The sequence below is a fragment of the Equus caballus genome, chromosome 5 (assembly GCF_041296265.1).
Source record: "Equus caballus isolate H_3958 breed thoroughbred chromosome 5, TB-T2T, whole genome shotgun sequence".
Taxonomy (NCBI): Eukaryota; Metazoa; Chordata; class Mammalia; order Perissodactyla; family Equidae; genus Equus; species Equus caballus.
The window spans coordinates 91,491,283-91,510,596 of record NC_091688.1 but is presented as its reverse complement, the minus strand read 5'-3'; the positions used below and the strand labels follow the sequence as shown (position 1 = coordinate 91,510,596).

Below are 19,314 nucleotides of genomic sequence, written 5' to 3'. Positions count from 1 at the left end.
AACATTTAGACATACAATCAACCTAGAGCTTGTCCTGCATCATCATTTATTGACACCACAGGGAGTGATCGTTCTCCACTTTATAAATAGATCCAGGTAAAACCCAGACTGGGGCCCAAATTGGCAACACTCAGTCAGCCTAACTTGAGAATTTTATTTCCAAAGAGGCAAGAACTTCCACCAATTTACAGGTAGAATCACCTCTACCTCCCTGGAGAAGCAGAGGTAGTCTCTCTGGCTGCACTTTGCTTGAAATGCAGCACTGTATGTTAAACGCACTGCAAATAGAGCTCGGAATAGAGGGCCTTAGGCTGCACTATCATGAATCTTTCACCTTTGCTAATCTTAACAATCAGAAATAATTCTAAAATAGACATGTGGAGCAGCATGTGCATGGGAGAAACAGGCACCACTTACTTTCAGTGCCAGGCACAGTGTTCGTTTGGCCATTTGTACTTGTCAATAGCCGCTGAGGGCAATCTCCTTATTTAACAGCAGAGAAAAAAGTGACATATGGTCAGCTCCTACCTTGAGACATAATCATTATTTAATAATGTGCTGTATATGAAACACGGGTTTCATTTGATACATCATATGCTAATAAACTCCAGAGGGTTGCTGAGGCCCTTGGAAATGGAGCCCAAGAGATCAGGATGGTTTTCTGCTTGCATTAGGCAGTACCCTGCACCGTGTTGAATCTTGGGGCTCTTGTAAATCTTTACGAGCTGTTGCTTATCCAAGGGGAGAGAGCAACTACTTCTACTACCACTGAAATATGCCAGAAATTCAATAGTAGTAAAGTGATACTGCATTAAGATGGAATAAAGAAAGAAGGCTTGCATCCGGGAAGGAAGGAGCCTGGGTCCATCGCAGGCAAAATTGTGAATTAAGTGAGAGATCTCTTGCACTAAAACCTCATCTTTCCTTTAATGGTCCCTTTCTCTCTTTCAGTGACCCACATAAACAGAATTCCGTTGCCTGGAGCCTTTCCCTGGCTCTGTGCGTCTTCCCAGTGCTGAGGCTGTCAATACCGCAAAGCCCTCCCTAGATTGTGCCCCATGCCCAGACCTTCCCAACCCATTCTTTAAGAATATTATTGAGCAGCTATTGTATTGGGGGACATATGTGGGAGTATATCAATATGCTTTCCTTTCCAAGGTGCATTTATAGTTCAAGGAGGACATCGGTGTCTTATTCCGAAGGATGGACTAATAACGGAGGTTTCAGGTCCAAGGCAGGTAAATTAGCTGTGAAAAGAGGAGGCTGCAGAAAGTTTGGCTAAGGAGGCTTGGATCAGGCGACAACATTCAGATCATGTCATAAAGGCAATCAGCTGTCACCTTTCTGTGAACGGCAGGCCCTGGAGAAACTACCGGAACTCAGCAGAAGTATGTATGTATGAATGTTGATGCACTAGAGCAGAGCCTTGGAGCATGCATGGAAGAGACCAGACATAAATATTTAAGGTGAACGGCCCTTTGGAGAAAATGAAAAATGACATGCCGTTGGGCCCTGGGAGGAGTTTTTAGGAGAAGCAAGCAGGATTAAGCAAATGCCTTTGCTGTTCATTATTTCACAAACAAAACAAAACAGAAAATTCTAGCCAGTCCGGGGCTGTGTCTCTCAGGAGTGGCTGCTGGTTTTGATCCTGTCAGTCCTAAGTAAAGACGAGGTGGAGCTGGAGGGAGAGGTGGCTGGAGGAGGTCATATGGGTTAGGCTACTGGTGGCACAGCTCAGGAAATAACTTGGTGGGAAAGATTCATTCATTTCATTTATTTTATTAAAAAATAGCTTTATTAAGATATAATTTACATGCCATATAATTTTCTTATTTAAAGTGTACAATTCAATGGCTTTTGGTATATTTGGAGTTAAACAATTATCACCATAATCAATTTTAGCACATTTTCATCACCCCAAAATAAAATCCCACACCCCTTAGCAGTCACCCCTCAACTCCCCAACCCCCACAAGCCCTAGGAAACCACTCATCCACTTTCTATCTCCATGGATTTGTCTATTTGGAATATTCTATATAAATGGAATAGTACAATATGTGGTCCTTTGTGACTAACTTATTTTACTTAGCCTAATGTTTTCAAGGTTCATCCATGTTGTAGCCTGTAAAAAGTACTTAAGTTCTTTTTATGGCTGAATAATATACCATGGATATACCACATTTTATTTATCCATTCATCAGCCAATAAATATTTGGGTTATTTCTCCTTTTTGGCTGTAATGAATGATGCTGCTCTGAACATTCATGTATAACTTTTTGTGTGGACATGAGTTTTCATTTCTCTTGTGTATGTACAAGGACTGGAATTGCTGGCTCGTATGGTAACTCTATAGGTAGACTTTGAGGAAGTGCTTGACTGTTTTTCAAAGCAGTGACATCATTTTACTTCCAGCTTGCAGTGTATGAGGATTCCTATTTTTCTGCATCCTCACCAATACTTGTTATTATCTGTCCTTTTGACTATAGCCATCCTAGTGGGTGTGAAGTAGTATGTCACTGTGGTTTTGGTTTGGACTTTCCTTTGGTTAATGACCTTGAGCATCTTTTCATGTGTTTATTGACTCCTTCCACTTCATCTTGACTAGTAAACTTGCCTTAGAGAGATTTGGCCTAGCACAATGGAGATGTAATGGCAGAAAAGTGTCAGCACTCTAATGTCTGTGGACAAAACAACCCCAAGTCTCTGCAGGAAGACTGGGGAAGGGTGGATCATGTTTGAAGTTTGTCACTGGGGCTCCTGTATTGCTGACACAGGACATCCAGAAGTCTCCTAGGAGAACACATGTTGCTTATAAAGGCCTCTAGAAGAGGCTCTAGAAAGGGTCATGAGAGAGGCAGGAGGTCCTCACAGCAGACACCAAGGAAGGGCTGAGCTGGAGCCCAGATTTCTAGGTGCACATCTGGTAGCACATACCCCATGGCCTCCTTTCATTCTGCCCATTTTATGCTCTAAAATTTTACAGATTCTGGAACAGTGTCACTTATACGTTAATGAAAAGTTGAAAATTGATAACGATGTCTGAGACACTGAGCACATATATCATTTAGGAACAAGTAAGAAAGTGCTTTTTGTGTCATATAAAAATATACTGAAATTGCCAGGATAAACCAGGTGGTGAGCATAGAGCGTCAACTTAGTAAGGACAATATATATTTCGAATAAATACTTTACTGAGTAGGACAGAATTTTCTAGGTCTGAAAAGTTCCCAATATAAGAATCTAAGAATCGAACAGCTTGTCATTTTTAAGCTCATGAAGAAATAAGAATGAGGTTATTTATTCTGGAAAGACCAACAGAGTTATTCTTCAGTTGTTGATATAGTGTGAAATTATTTGAATGCTGGTGGTCTAAAGAAGCATCTTTTATCACTCAGTGCAGTCTAAGAAAAAACAACCAGGCAAATGAACAAGGGAACACAAAATGGAAGATAAAGGAAAAGGGATGGGGGGCGATGAGTGTAGTTGCTATCCAATGTGCATTCAAAGAATGCTTCCAAAAATATTGGCTGGAATTCAGAGAACTGGCTTGGGTCAAATCGACTGACACGTTAAGAATGGATGGGAATTTACAATATTGGGGTTGTTTGGGCTGATCCTACAGGAGGATCTTGGTGAGAATCATAAAAAGAATGAGGAGCCATGCTTAGTGACACTCTAGAAGCTCTAAGGGAGAATCTTTTCCTTGCCTTTTCCATCAAGGAATGCAAGGCTGTCCACAATCCTTGGCTCCTGGCCCCGTACCACTCTGATCTCTGCTTCCATTGTCACATCTCCTTTTCTGACAGTCCTATCTCCCTTTTTCTCTTATAAGAACACTTGTGATTACATTGGGCCTGAATAATCCAGGATAATCTCTCCATCTCAAGATCCTTAATTTAATCACAATTGCAAAGTCTCCTTTGCCAGGTAAGTTTTCAGGGATTAGGACGGGGACATCTTTATGGGGCCATTATTGTACCTACCACTAGGAGGAAGGGAGTCTCTCGGCCCTTTGAATATCAGCCTGAAAGTGGGGGAGAGTATGTGTGTTTTCTGAGGGCTGACCCCAACTCTCCAGGGCACAGTTAAAACATGGTGGGCCATCCTGAAGTGTCATCTGCTGACAATAAAACCAAAGGCTTGGATGGCATAGATTTTCCATGTTAGAATAAGAGTTCACAGCATAAATATGTAGGACGTGATTTAACTCACAGCATGCTAGGAGCTCTGGACAGAAACTTTAGAATGGGTGTTTATACTGAATTTAATTTATTTGCATTTGGAAGCATGATTTTGAGCTAAAAACGTTATGTGTAAGATATTGCAGGCTTTGGTTCCTACCCTTCACCAAAAATATCTCGAGATCCTTGTGCAAGGTAGTATGTTGGGTGCTGAGAGGGGCAATACAAACGAGACAGACCCTGCCATCTAGCAGCCTGCAGCCAAAGAGAGAGCACATATAACATCCCAATGTGTTGTGATAGGCGCAACAGACTGAGGGGTGGGACCAGAGACAGGGACACTAGAGGAACAATGGTCCAAGAAGTAGGAGCAGAAAGTATAAAGGAGCAGAGACAACATAGTGGATCCAAGAAGAGTAATACTAGACGGTTATATAGTGTTTACTATATGCCACACGCTGGTCCAAGACCTTTGTGTATATGAACTCATTTAATCCTTGCAACTCAAGTAGGGTAAATTTCCTTTCTTGATAGAGTTTCTCGAACATCTCTCCACTTCTCCTACCTGCTGTTATGGCTCTAGTTCAAGACAGCAGGATCTTTACCAATGTTTCCCAACAGGTGTCTCTGCCCGCCTCGCTTATCCTACACCAGCATGATCCACTTATAAAGTAAATCTAACTCTGCGACTTAAAACCCTTCGACTCCTGCCCAAATAAAACTTAAATTCTTTCACTCTGCACTCCAAGCCCTCCAGAGTCTGACCTTGGTCCCCCGCTTTGCCCTCACCTCCACCCTCTTTCCTCATGCACTCTTGCCATTTACAATCCAGAAAGAGTGGGTTCCGTCTCCATGCAGGCAGCTGTGTTGTTTCACGCTGTGGACTTGCCCTCCACACCTCCTTCTCCAGGTAAACCCTGCTATTGTTCAAGTGTCATCCTGAATGCCAGCTCCTCCTCAGAATTCCTTGGTCAGTCCCCTCCATCCCCACCTCTACACGGTGTCCCTCCCCTTTCCTCCCACAATACCCTGAGCACAGCTCCAGCGTTTGTGCCTCTGTTCTCCCCAATCGATTTGAAGATTCTGCAGAGCAAAGACATCTTCCCCTCTCCAGCCTTGCACAGTACTCGGCACATAACCGCGCTTCACTGAATGTTCTTTAAGTTCAACTCAACTGAGCAGGAAAGCATGTCTCTTTAGTGTGACTGTGCCTTTTCGACGTTCAGAGGGCGGCAGTACAATTGAGGGTGATTCGAGAACACTTAAAAATCGAAAGGACTTCACATCAAAGGCCTCTTGATGTAGTGAAAATGAATATCAAAATCAATATGCCGTTCAGTTTAGGGATATGAATAAATGATTTCAAATGAATGGCATTTTCCTCTCAACATTAAGTGGTAGAAGAAAATGAATTATTAGATAACATATTTGAAGTAATAGCTCTCTCCTGATTTCTCCTACAATTTGTTTTTGCTTCTCTTACAGACCTCCACACTGTGTGTCACGGCCATCTGAGAAATATTTATCTCCCTTAATGTCCTAAAGGGCAGAGACCGTATCTTAGGCTCCAAATTCGGAATTATTTCCTGGCATTAGTCTCTTCCTCCTCTGTGCTACCATAACATCATTTCTTCTTTAACGGATTGTTTTTAAATGGATAACCTCCTACTTGAATATGATGATTTTTGTAGGGGAGGCGTTTAGTAATATGGAAAAGAGAATTTAAAAATGTAAAAGACTGCCTCCATTTCTCCTTCAAACCCACGCTGCTCTCTGCAGGTAACTTCTAGTAAGAGTCTAGGTCTTTTTCTCTTCATAGACACCCACATGCACACACCTCGCACCTATGTGGTGTTGATTCTTTCTGCTGCTGTTTCTTATTACATGGAATTTTGCTCAGCATTGTTCTGCTGCTTGAGTCATTTTGTAAATGTTATCTAACCATATGTCTTGGAAATATCTACATATAGATACACGTACATACATTTACATATAAATATACACATATGTGTATGGATAGATATACATATATATACTTTCTTCTTTCTCTTATTGTTTGCTTTGAATAGATATATGGTTTTCCATTTGTGTTTACTTTTTGCTTAAACTATTTGAGTTGGGTTCCTATAACTGGCAATTGAAAAATCCTCTCTACTTTTTTTGCGATTACTGAGTATATGTGACTTTTGTATAAATGTGAGACTTTTGATAGGAGAGATTTCTAGAAGGGAGGTTGGCTAGGTCAGGGGTTACGTGCGTTCTATATTTTGATAGTCACTCACTGACAGATTGCTTCAAAAACAGCTGTCCCTGGATGGTGTCTGAACTTGCTCTTTTTACCACATTTTCAAAAATACTATCAATCTTTTTTTACATTCTCAATTTAATGGGCAAAATATAGTCTTCTTATTTTAATTTTCATTCTCCTATACTAGTGAGATTGGCGAACATTGCATGTGTTTCTCAGCCACATGTACTTCTCTACTTGTGAATGGTCCTTTATTCTGATTTCTATTGGCTCATCTGTCTGTATAATTCTTCTGAAAGAACTCTGTATGAAACTAACATTAAGCTATTGTATATTAAGCATGCTATAGGCATTTCCTCCTAGTTATCTTTTTAATTTGCTTATCATAGCTTTTTCAATATAGAAGTTTAAAAAATATATACAATCAAATCAGTCTTTTTTTCTAAATCCTTTTATCATTTTGTTTTTAAATTTGCTATCTACTGAGACAGATCCTAATTAATTATGGTTTAATTTCAAAGTTTGTTTAAGATTCTTGGACATTTTCTTGTTATAAATGTTACAACAGATATAAATGTTATCTGTTTAAATTGATTAATAACCATGGGATTTTAATTGAAATTTTACTTACTATGTAGATTTGTATTGGGAGAATCAACACTTTTAGAAGGACTCTTCCTGCCCCAAAATATGATTTATTGCTTCATTTATTTAAGGCTCCTTTTATGTCTTATCGTAAAACATCATCTCTTTTTCATACAGGCCTTACATGTTTTGGGTAGGTTTATATCCATGCGTTTAATAGTATTGTTGTTTTAGCGAATATGACTTTTTAAGTATGCTCTTAATGTTTTACTTTTGGCATATAAAAAAGTTATTTTTCACATTTACCTAACATATAATTTTTCATTAGACTTGTCAATTTTTTGTAGATTTTATTTATTCTACATTTAAGGTACATTTTTTTCACTGAATTTTATCTTTGAGTTAGCCCATTTTGATAGGTATTCACTGCTATTCACTTCTAAACATATTTTGATTTTAATTTTGATTTCCTCTTAAAGTCAAAATTTATTAAAAGTAAGAGTTTTTTTACATTTATAATTGGAGAGTTTTCTGGTTATTCTTTTTTCATTTTGTTTTGTTTTGCAGGAAGGAGGTGCTTGTTTTTTTACTCTAGCCGGAAAATGGAGGCTGTAATTTCTACTTTTCAAGATGTATGAGTTTTTTTGTGACCTTGTGTAGTCAGTTTTTATAAATGTCCTATGGGTATTAAAAATAAGTCATTTTCGTTTATTAGTATGAAGTTCTAGCTTTGTATATTTAAAAATACGTACTAATTTTGAATATCAACTAATGTGCATTCCTATTTATTTCTGACTGTTTCATATCACAGAAAATGAAATAGTCTCTTTTTGAGAGAGATCTAATTGCAGTGTACAAATATCGTTGTAAATTTGTTTATTTCTCCTTATATAATTCTAACAAGTTTACCTTGTGTTTTTGATGTTATTTGTTAAGTACATAATCATTTTTAATTCTTTTCATCTTAAATTCAAGCATATTTACTATTGCTGGGGCCAGTCTTGATTTATTAGCGGAACTTTATGTTCAACCATTCTGTGCCATTTTAATATAGGTTTGACTGTAGTAAAAAGCACAGCTGAAACTATTTTGTGTGGCCTCTGTGGCTCCTATTTTAAATAAGATTTTAATTGATTCTCATTTATTATGATAACTGAAATATTTAGTCTTATATTCTGATGGTTTATTTTTCCTCCTTTTCTGTATTTAGTTGGTTTTATTGGGTTTTTCTTCATTCTTCCTTTGGTAATTATGCATTCCATTTTTCTCACAAAATCTATGTTTAAATACACTATGGAAACTTACAATTTCCAATTCTGTGTTGACGTTAAATACTTTTCAAAACTATCCCTCCTTAATTAGACCCTTAATCCTTTTTCAATTTCCTTCCAGCTTCCTGCCCCTTCCTTTGTTTTGTTGAAAAGATCAGCAATTAATTATTCAGTTTTTTTATTTTTAAGAAAGCTTTCTTTGGAATTATCCTTGGAAATTGCCTTAAGTGTCACAGTCTTACTACCAACTGTTTTTAGATATATTGATGTGCTTTCTGGTTAAATTATTAACCATCTTTTCTTATATCTTGCATCGTCATCCTTTTTCAGATTCTTTTGTTTTTGCTGGAGCATATCCTCAAGTATTCCCTTCAAAAAGAAGCGATGAGACAATATATCCTGAGAACTCCTATCTAGAAATGTCAACTTAGTGTTCGCATTTGCAGGCTAATTTAAACATAACCTTCTAGGTTGAAAGTCATGTTCCCTCAGAACTTTGAAGACTTTCTTCTACAACCTGTGCATCCAAATTTTCTGATGAAGAGAATGACATCAGTCAGTTCTTGTTCCTTTGAATGCAATCGTTACTCACTGCACTGTCCAAAATTGTAGCCACCTATCACATGTGGTTTGATACCACGTGGTTTGAAATATGGGTAGTAAGTTGATGAACCGGATTTTTAATTTTATTACATTTTAAATAATTTAAATGTAAATTTAAATAGCCACATGTAGCTTGTGACTATTGTATTAGCGCAGCTCCACAATCATACAGAGTATCTAGTTGTTTCATTAATCATTATTAATTCTCAGTATGAGCTTTCGTTCTCCATGAGTCATCACTTCTTTCCAACTCTTCAGCTCTGTCATTTGTGCTGTTTTGTAGAAGAAACCCTCATGTTGATCTTCTTGTTCATTATTCAATTTTCAACTATTCTGCTGATTTATTAAGTTTATGGTAATTCTGTTTTTTAATTTCCAAGAACTCTAACTCATTTATTTTTCATAGCAGCCAGTTACTTTTATCATGGATAATATATTTTTAAAATATGTATGAGATTTTAAAAAGATGTGTGTGTATATACACATATACATACTTCTTTTCTTGCGTGCTTTGTTAGCTTCTGTTTCCTTAGTGGTTGCTTCCTCTGTGGAGTCAGTGAATCTTTTTTCGTGATGGAGCTTCTCTCAGATGTTTAGTGATTCATGCGTGTTTGCTCATATTTGTATCTGAGGATCTTGATTGAAAAGTATTGGCAGCGACATCTTATTTACTCAGCACAACTGAGAATCCCTATTGACCTAGCAGCAAATACAGGATCTAATAATAGGAGCCTTGATTCCAGAGACGAGGCAAGGGAAGAGAGATGCATTCTAGATGGGCCCCTCTTTAAAGATAGTTCAGAGCCTTCATCTTGGAGGCGCTTCTCAGAATTCCCCCTCTATGAAGCTGTCCTTGGCACTCAGTCCTAGAAGCAAACGTAAGAGTTGGTTGCTCTAAGAGCCAACTGGAATAGTAGACACACACACACACACAGACACACATACACACACACACACACACACCCCACGATAAAAATTACCTGACCAGCCACCCACAGTCTACTACTTCCGGTCTTCATTACTACTTCTGATCTTGTAGTTAGTTGGGGTTCTTCTGAAAAATTTCACTTACTTTTGAGTCTCTTTTTTATGTCTGGCTTATAGATTCCAGAGAATTGCTAAGTTCTTTTTTTAAAAAATATATTGGATGCATTTAGACTTATAATTGTTGTATCTTCCTGGTGGACTGGTACCTTATTATTATATGACCTAATTTATCTCTAGTAATGCTTTTTGTGTTATGGTTATTTTAGCTGAGGTCAGTATAGCTATACCAGTTCTCTTTAGTTAGTATTTACATGGTACCTCCTTACTGTTGTAAGCACACAGAATTTTTTAAAATCTAGCCTGAAAATATTAACCTTTTACTTGAACTACTTTGTCCATTTATAGTTAATGTATTTATATATTACATCCACCTTTTTATTAATTGTTTACTGTTTGGCCCATCTAATAGGTTTTTTATACCTTTTGATTTTTTTGCCTTCTTTTGGATTAATCATGTGACTTTTGTTGTCCAATTTTTTCTATCTATTATCTTATCAATTTTACATTTTTAAACAATTTTTTGAATGGTTAAGAGATCAAAATATTCATCCATGACTTATTGCAGCCTAATACAAGTGATTATTTTTACCTTTTCCATAATAGTGATAGAACCCTAGAAAACTTTAATTTCATTTATCCCTTTTGTATTATTGTTGTCAAGCATCTTAATTCTACAATATTTTAAATTCTCCAGACATAGTCATTGTTGTTTTGTGCCGTCTATACTCAGTTATATTTGCCCACACGTTTACCTTTGTCTTACACCTAATTTCTTCCTCCATTTCTGTATTTTCCTCTGTGATCATACTCCTTTTGCCTGAACACTTCCTTTAATATTTCCTTTAGTGCAATCCTACTGACAATGAATTACCTTAATTTTTGTTTTTCTGTTAATGTTTTCATTTCCCCTTTATTATTTATTTATTTATTCATTTTGAGGAAGATTAGCCCTGAGCTAATATCCACCACCAGTCCTCCTCTTTTTGCTGAGGAAGATTGGCCCTGAGCTAACATCTGTGCCCATCTTCCTCTACTTTATATGTGTAACACCTACAACAACATGGCTTAATAGGCACTGCGTGGGTCTATGCCCAGGATCTGAACCAGTGAACTTGGGCTACCGAAGCAGAGTGTACGAAGTTAACCATGTCACCACCAGGCCAGCCCCCATTTCCCCTTTATTTTTGAGGTACACTTTCACTGGGTGTAGAGTGCTAGGTTGACTGTTATTTTCATCACTTTTCTGAAAATAAAAGACATCATGACCTCTTCTGGCTCATATCATTTCTACTGAGAAGTCAGAAATCTTCTCATTGGTATTCCTTTGATGATAGTCATTTTTTTTCGCTCTGGCTACTTTTAAGATTTATTTTATTTATCTCTTTTTTAAAATCAGTTTTTTAAATGATGTGCTTTAATGATTTTTTTTTTTAAGATTTTTTTATTTTTTTCCTTTTCCTCCCCAAAGCCCCCTGGTACATAGTTGTATATTCTTTGTTGTGGGTCCTTTTAGTTGTGGCATGTGGGACGCTGCCTCAGCGTGGTTTGATGAGCAGTGCCATGTCCGCGCCCAGGATTCGAACCAATGAAACACTGGGCCGCCTGCAGCGGAGTGTGCGAACTTAACCACTCGGCCATGGGGCCAGCCCCGCTTTAATGATTTTTAATAGTATCTGTTCTGCTTGTAGTTTACTGAGCATTTTGAATCTGTGAATTGATGTTTTTCTTCAGTTCGGAAAATTGCCATTATCTCTTCAAATATTGTTTCTTTTCAATTCTCTCTTCTCTCTCTGATATATCAACTACATATATGTTGTACTACTTCTCTTTTGCTCTATTCTTGCCCCTTACCCGTTCTTTTATTTCTCTGTGCTTCCATTTGGATCTCTTCTCATGGAGTGTCTTTGAGTTCACTGTTTTTTTCCTCAGCTCTGTCCAGTTTGGTGTTATATGCATTAATTTAGTTCTTATTTTAAGATAGGACACCTTTTGTGTCGGGAACCCCCATCCAATTCTTTATATAGATTCTTTAATGGCTTTTTATTATGTCCAATAGCCTAGGCTGAACTATGTTTCCAAGAAATCTCTTCCTTTCATGTTTTGAGTTCAAGTGGGCCACAAAAGACATTATGTGTTTGATCTGGAAGGTAGAATTGAAGCAGTAGTCATTGATTTGCACTTGGAAGGCCATGCAGTGACCTCAGATGCTGTTGCAGCTCATGCAGGTTGTCACTGATCTGTTGGTTCACTTATTGGTGTTGCGCAGCAGCCAGGGCTTCAGCTACTGCTCCTCTTTCAGCTTCTCTGAATCCTCAGCCAAGTGTGTGTTCAACTGTGCAATGAAGGGTAAGAACTTCTTGTGCCTGACAATTGCCATCAAAGTTAGGGGCAGCGAGAGACTGGCATGGGGTTTTTAGTCCATCCTCATGTGTTCCAGCTCCTTCTGTTAGATTCCAGTTTTTTCTCACTGTCCTGAGTTTTATATCCATCTTCCTTTCTCAAATGCTTACCCCCTAGACATGAAACTCCAGTATAAGACACAGAGACATTCACTCTACAGTGAATTGTTAACCAGCTGTCGCAGTTGCGCAAGGACAAATCTCTGTAATAAATCAGATATATATGAATATCTATGTCTATATGTATGTGTATGTGTATACATGTACTTTACATATATATGGCATGTGTAGAATGTAATGTTTAGATATAATTCATACACATATATACATATATATAAATATCATGTAAAAATGACTGATTCAGATTCTTATTACCTGGTAAGATTCTCTGATATTTTATCTTTTTTTCTCTATCACTTTTCTTTTGTTGTTCATATTAATGAGTTAGTTTATAGTCCTTATCTTATCACACTAATATCTGTATCACCTATGAATCTGTTTCTGTTGCCTGTTTTTCCCTCCTGGTTTTCAGACACAAGGCCCTGTCTGTTGCCATGCCTAGAATGATTTTAATAAATAAAGAACATTGAGTCTAAATATTGAAGAGACTCCAGATATTGTGACCTTGCATCATAAAAGGATTATCTTTTCCTCTGTTAAGTGGATAGAGCGAGAGGCTATCTTAAATCATTCAGGAATGAGCCAATTTTAGGCTGAATTGAAGTTTTTATTAAACTAACTAAAACTCTGTCTATCTCTGGTTTTCCCTGTCTCTAGTCCAGAGACCTCCAGTGCTGGCAGTTAAGGGCCTGCTATATTCACTAGGTCCATTTGCCCTAGCAGGTCTGTGTTGTCAATACCAGGAGACTACAGAATTTCCCACTTGACTTCTCAGAGGTTGTCACTTAGCTTTTTAGCCTCCTATCTTGTACACCTTTAAAATTTGGCGCATGTTTTGAGGGAGGAATCAGTTCTGTGTTGAGGCTCAAGTATCCAATTTTATGACTCCCTCTCATCTACGTGCCAAAATATCTGCTGATTTCTCTCCCCTCAACAGTGGCCCTCTGCCTGCTGAAAGCCGGGTTTCCCAGCCTGCCCACGCAAGAATCAGCACAAGCTTCCAGGGAAAGTGCAGCTGGAGATCATTATTGCACCTTTCCAAGAGTCTCCCCTTCCCGTGATTTTAGCCTCTCTAGTCCTCATTATTTCTGCAGCTGTGTATATCTTTAAACAGAGGATCTTTGTGTTTGTTTTGCTTTTTTAAAAAACTTCTTCTCAGCAGGTGAATTGGTCTACCAAAAAGTATTTTAACCTGCTTTAACCATGGAACAGAAAAGTCTGTCAATCTATTCTTATCTTCTTTATGTCTTCCCAGATTCCTATCAGTGTGGTGCTCTGCTGTTAGGATGCCCAGTTTTCCAGTCTTACTATGGCTTTCATAATGGCTTCTTATAAGTTCATGTTAGTAGTCATTTGTGAGGGAAAACAGCACCTTCAGTGAGCTATCTTGAACTAGAAATTCCATAGCATTTTGAAACTTCTGCTGTACATGGGTATCTGATAGTGTCTCTCTCTCTGCTACTATATTATAAATTTCTTAAAGGTAAAAACTATGTTATTCATGTTCATGCTTGCCATAGTACTTAGCATCTGTAATCACATATAGTAGATGCTCATCATTTACTTATTGAATAAATTATGAAATAAATGAATAGATGACCTCAAAATGTTCATGGTCAATGGCTTTATTGGTATCTTTCACATTATGAATAGTATTGCTTTTAAACATCCAAAATATTGTGTATAACGTTAGAGAAATAGAGATAAATATTTTGTTTCTTATGAAACCTGGCGTATTCTATGCCCTTTAACAAAACAAACAATAATAAAAACAATTTTTCTTTAGTTGGGATTTCTCAAAGAGAATTCTTTAAAAATGAAGGACTTTAATCATCTAGTCCCTTTAGATTTTATAGTAGTTCAAGAAATATATCAAAAAATCCTGATGTATATTTCAGTTCTCTCCTAACACTTATATTTCCCTTTAGAAAAGAAAAAAAAATCACATGAAAAAGAAATTGAGGAGAAATGTCACCTAACACATAAAAAGTCTTACTTTTCAAAGATTATATTTCCATTTCTACATAATATACTCTCATTATGAAGTCATCAGTGCATTTTTTAGTCATAAACAAGGCACTGAAAAGAAAATGAATAGCAATATAAATGACTTTCTGGAAAGTGACATTTATTCCAATCTTAGAAAAAAATTAACTCTCTGAAATACTAATTGATCATAATGAGGAGGCCAAACTTTAGATAAACAGAGGATCCAGGGAGCCTTTCCCATAAGCCTGCCATATTATTGTGAAGGTACTTATGAATACTGGCTTTGAATTTAAATTTAAAAGTAAATAAAAATAGATCAGACTACCAGACTGTCAACTTGAAGAACTTCAACTAGGAATGCCATGCTTCTGTTCCTTTGCAATTCAGACACAGAGTAGAAGGAAACGTAATTGTACTAGAAAATAAAATCGCCAGAATTCCTGGCCATTAGAAAGGAATTCCAAAAAGATCAGCCTCTGCTCCTTTGTTCCTTACTTAGAAATGACTTATGGGTATAGGTCATCCAATGAGGCGATTAACAAATGCCCAGTTGTTTTGACAGTGTGGCAACCTTGTAGAGAGAATTTTAATCTAAGGTCTTTCTCATAGCTGGTACAGGAGACAGCATCACTGTCTACAAACTTCCCAACCCCTTGTAGTCTTTGCATTCTGGACTTCTCCTTTGACTTTACACCTGATATTTCATTTTCCATAAGACTATTATTCATGTTACTTGTTACAAGGAACAAGACAACTCATTCAACACTGTTCCTTCAAACACAAAATTTTTATTACTGGAGGCTTCAAATGGACACCTCTCTGGACCGGGCCTAATATGTGATGGAGTTAAAGATTAAAGCAGACTGTCAAGCTCCAAGCTCAACAGCAAATGCCAAAACAATGACAAATTCAGCAGCTGTGCAGTACTTCAAAGCATTCAGGCAGAGACAGCCGACATGTCTTCATCTTTACGTTGTGTTCTGAAGTTGCTACCATTGTATTTTGGAAGAGCACAGACTTAGAGGAATGAAGCCTCGCCTTCCCGTTTCCTTTGCGTGTCTTTCTGTGATAATAGAACTTTCCTTTCTCTCCAGCGTTTACCCTGTCCCTATAGTTTACAACACTCTGAGCTCTTCTCACTGGATTAGTGGGCACACAGCTTCCATTCCCAGCACTGTTTATCAAGCAGTGACCTATAGAATCAAACAGGGGCAAAATTTTTTAGAATCTGGTCTCAGAAACCTAAAGTCCATGGTTACAACTTCAGGTAGCTTTATGCCTAGAGAAGGAGCTACAGCCCTTCCCAAATATTCATGCATGAAACTCATTAATGATTTTCTTCTCTCAGTAACTGAATATGAGTTCTTTAATTTGAAGTGGCCTTAACACTAATGAGTCATGTCATTACTCTGGAATCCTTTAAGTTGATGTTTTTTCTCATTGACTCAGCGAGGTGGAAATTAAGGACAGCTCCCATTAGTTCTATATGTTTCCTGGAGCACATGCTCATGGTTGCCAATTGATCCATCCTAAATATTTATTTGTCTGTAAATGCCATGGTGTCAACACTTCACTTTAGACGTCTTTCTTTTTTCTCCCCAAACACAAAATTTCTTTTAAAAGTTCTGTCAATAACATAATTTGCAATTTAAATGCTTTAAAAATATGATCCTTCCTGCTGCGTTTTTGAATGCTTCCTTCATATTTAATTGCTGTAGACACTTTAGTTCCTAATTAAACTTTATTGTTTATGATGTTGCAGTCATTAATAGACATGATAGGGAAAAAAATGGCTAGTTCTAGCAAATTCTCTGACTCCTAATTCTAGTCTTAATCTTAATATTTTCCACAGCCATAATGAACTCATGGGGCTGAGAGGAGGATGGGTGGAAAGCGAAGCACAAAGCAAGTACACAGTCCATGTTGTTGAGGAATTACTAGATACTCTGAAAGACAAGCTTGAACTAGACTTGAATTGAATTGGACTTCTTGATTTGTAGGGGAGATTAGCTGAGAAATAGCATCTGAAACACTAGCAAGATGAATATCCTCATTCTTCAAGGCTGCTTTCTCCAGCATATCCCCAGGTTTTGCATTGGTGACAGAGAGGAGCATATATTGTACACACAAAGCTTGCCTCATCCTCACAGACTTAAAAGACTTTTATTGTGGGAGAATGGAGACACTTGATAAATCTGATGGGTTTTAGTCATGGGAAGATTTGCTATGAACCATTGCACCAAAGTTGAAATGCCCAAGAGGCTGACAAGCATATTGCCCATTTCAGAGATTAAATAGTTTTGGTAGAATTTTCTCCACTGGCAGTTGTAATTGTGTCTGTGAAATAAGTGTTCATTCTGCTTGAGCACCGTGGCTTGAATGCTTCCTTCGATATTTTCCCCTAGTGGATTGATTCTAAAAAGGTCTGCTCGCATTTTCCCGTAGCAGCACAAATTAAACCCTGAACTTGGTAACACTTGCCCCCAACCCCCAACATCCTTGCCATGTCCCATGCTAAAGGGTAAGCAGAGGCACTGTCAAGTCCCTTTATCATGGATTATCTCTGTAGCTGTTTGAAGGGAGGGAAAGGAGCTGAAAAATCTTCCAGGTTAATAATGTGGTTATAGGAAACGGACAAAAGCTACTATCAGTTCCTTGAGAGTCTTAAGCTGCCAGAGTTGTACTCATGAGTAGGTAAAGCAGTCATTTACCTGTTGGGACTTCCAAGGAATCTGGAAGGGCCTCAAATGCCCCAAATAAAATAGAGTGAGGAGAATATCTCAGGAAGAGGGAAGAGGGTGCAAGCAGAAAAACAGGCTCACCAAAGAGAGATCGTCTATTCCCTGACTTTGCCCAGGGTCAACACTGCATATTAGTCTGCTAACTGCTGGCAAGTACCTGACCTTTTGGGTGATTTAGAGCATTTCTGTTCCTAGCCTGGGTGGATAAAGATCATTATGAGTTCATACAGACCACAACATTTTCCTCTTTCACAGGCAATCATTATCTAAAATTCCTGGGTTTATCTTTTTAAAGAAACCTCAATATCATATCTTAAAATTGAATGTGACAATATCAAAGAAACCTGAAGACAGTTAGTGATATTTATTTCTGAGCATTCACTATATCCCTGGCACAGTGCTAAGCTTCTGAGTGAATTATCTTATTTGACCCTGTAACAATTCTGTGAGGTAGGTTCTGGTATTACTTTGGGAAACTGATATTCAGAGAAATTGATCAACTTGCCTAAGATCGCATAGTTAGTAATTACTTCAATCAATTTGAACTCAGGTCTCCCTAGTCCTAGAATTTGTTCTCATAACTATTTTCCTGTACTGCCTTCCCTTTAGTCCTTGGTACCTTGAGAAAGAAGGATGAGCTGATGCTAGAAGTAAGATGAGTTTTTACTAGCCAGAAATATGTACTATATGCTGACCTGGATTCAGTCTGATTTTTAGGCCACTCTATTAATGGGGATGCCATTCACTAATCTTGAAAATGTTGTTTGTAGCTCCAAAGCATCCTAGGATGGTGTTTTAGCCCTATTACCTTGCTCATGTACCTTTCTCTCTCCACTTTTTTGGGTTGTCTGTGGTGATCAGCATTCATGCCTGAGGAGAAGAAGGGGTAGTCTCAGCGTATGAGTGAAAACAATGGCCAAGAACATCTTTGTTCATGTGACTAGTGGGATCAGCTCAGCATCACATCGTACCCTGGAAGCAACTTTTAATCAAATACAAGAGAACATGAAGGAATCTATAATGAACATGGCCAAACCATGCCAGATGTTAACATCAGGCAGATACTTTTTGAGAAAAGCAGAACTTGGGGCAGTAAACAGGACTTGGAATATGCATATAAAATATTATGAAAATTGACAATTAGAAGCAAGTCTTAGTCAATGGAAATGACTATTGATAAGGTCAAGTGATTGGTGTACAGGCATTTGAAGTTGAAGATGCAGATTGGTTGCTGTTTTCTTACATTTTAACCAATCAGAGATGAGTAATTATTATTGTATATATGGCATGTTTAAGCCTATGTGTCAAGGGCAAACCTCTGCAAATTCAGAGGATGTTCCTTTCACATTCACTGCCCATGTCTCTGTCATTCTTGGTTGCGTGTATTCCTTGCTTGGTTTGTCCAATTCTTTTCTTTCTTCCCTAGTCCACCAACTGTTTAGCTACCAGATGGTGGGGAGATCAGGGGCAGTTCAGGAACCTTCCTTGTCTCACAGGGATGTTGTAGGGATTAATGAACTAACATATTCTAAAATGATTTGAAAAGGTAAAGTGCTATATAAGTGTCAAGCCTGATTAACTAGCAGCCAAGTTATTAGGCACCTGAATATCATGCATCTTTTCTGAATTTCAGAAAAATGGATGTGCATATTCATTTTCAAAAGCACTATATTATTTGAATGATATTCAGGCACTCAAATAAAAGCCTAGCCCAATCCTAATTATCTCTACTCTTCTCATACGAGACATGTAGACCTTATGAGTGGCATATTTATGCAACTGTGAGTGAGACAGACACAATTACCAATCTCGTGGCGTTTTCAGTGCCTCAAGGAAAAGCCACACAGTCCCATGTCAAATATTAGCTGCTTTTCAACCATACTCCATATTTCTATACAAGAAATATTGAGGGCTGCTCATTGGTAGTGTGACCTCTGGCTCAGACTCCCTAAGGCAAAACTCTCACTCCACTGCTAGGTGAGTTACTTTAGGCAGGTTGCTTTACCTCTCTTTGCATAGTTTATTTAGGTAAAAACTGGGGACAATATTAGTGCCTATTTCATAGTTCATACATATAAGGTGCTCAGAAAAGCAATTCCTGACATGAAATAATAGCTTCTTAAATGTTAA

The 19,314-nt window shown here is 37.8% G+C and overlaps 1 protein-coding gene across 8 annotated transcripts in view; it reads left to right on the top strand.

The window, feature by feature from the left end:
- ST6GALNAC3 (ST6 N-acetylgalactosaminide alpha-2,6-sialyltransferase 3) overlaps positions 1 to 19,314 on the top strand; it is a 498,406-nt gene that overhangs the window by 384,201 nt on the left and 94,891 nt on the right. The gene's annotated exons all lie outside the window — the stretch shown is intronic.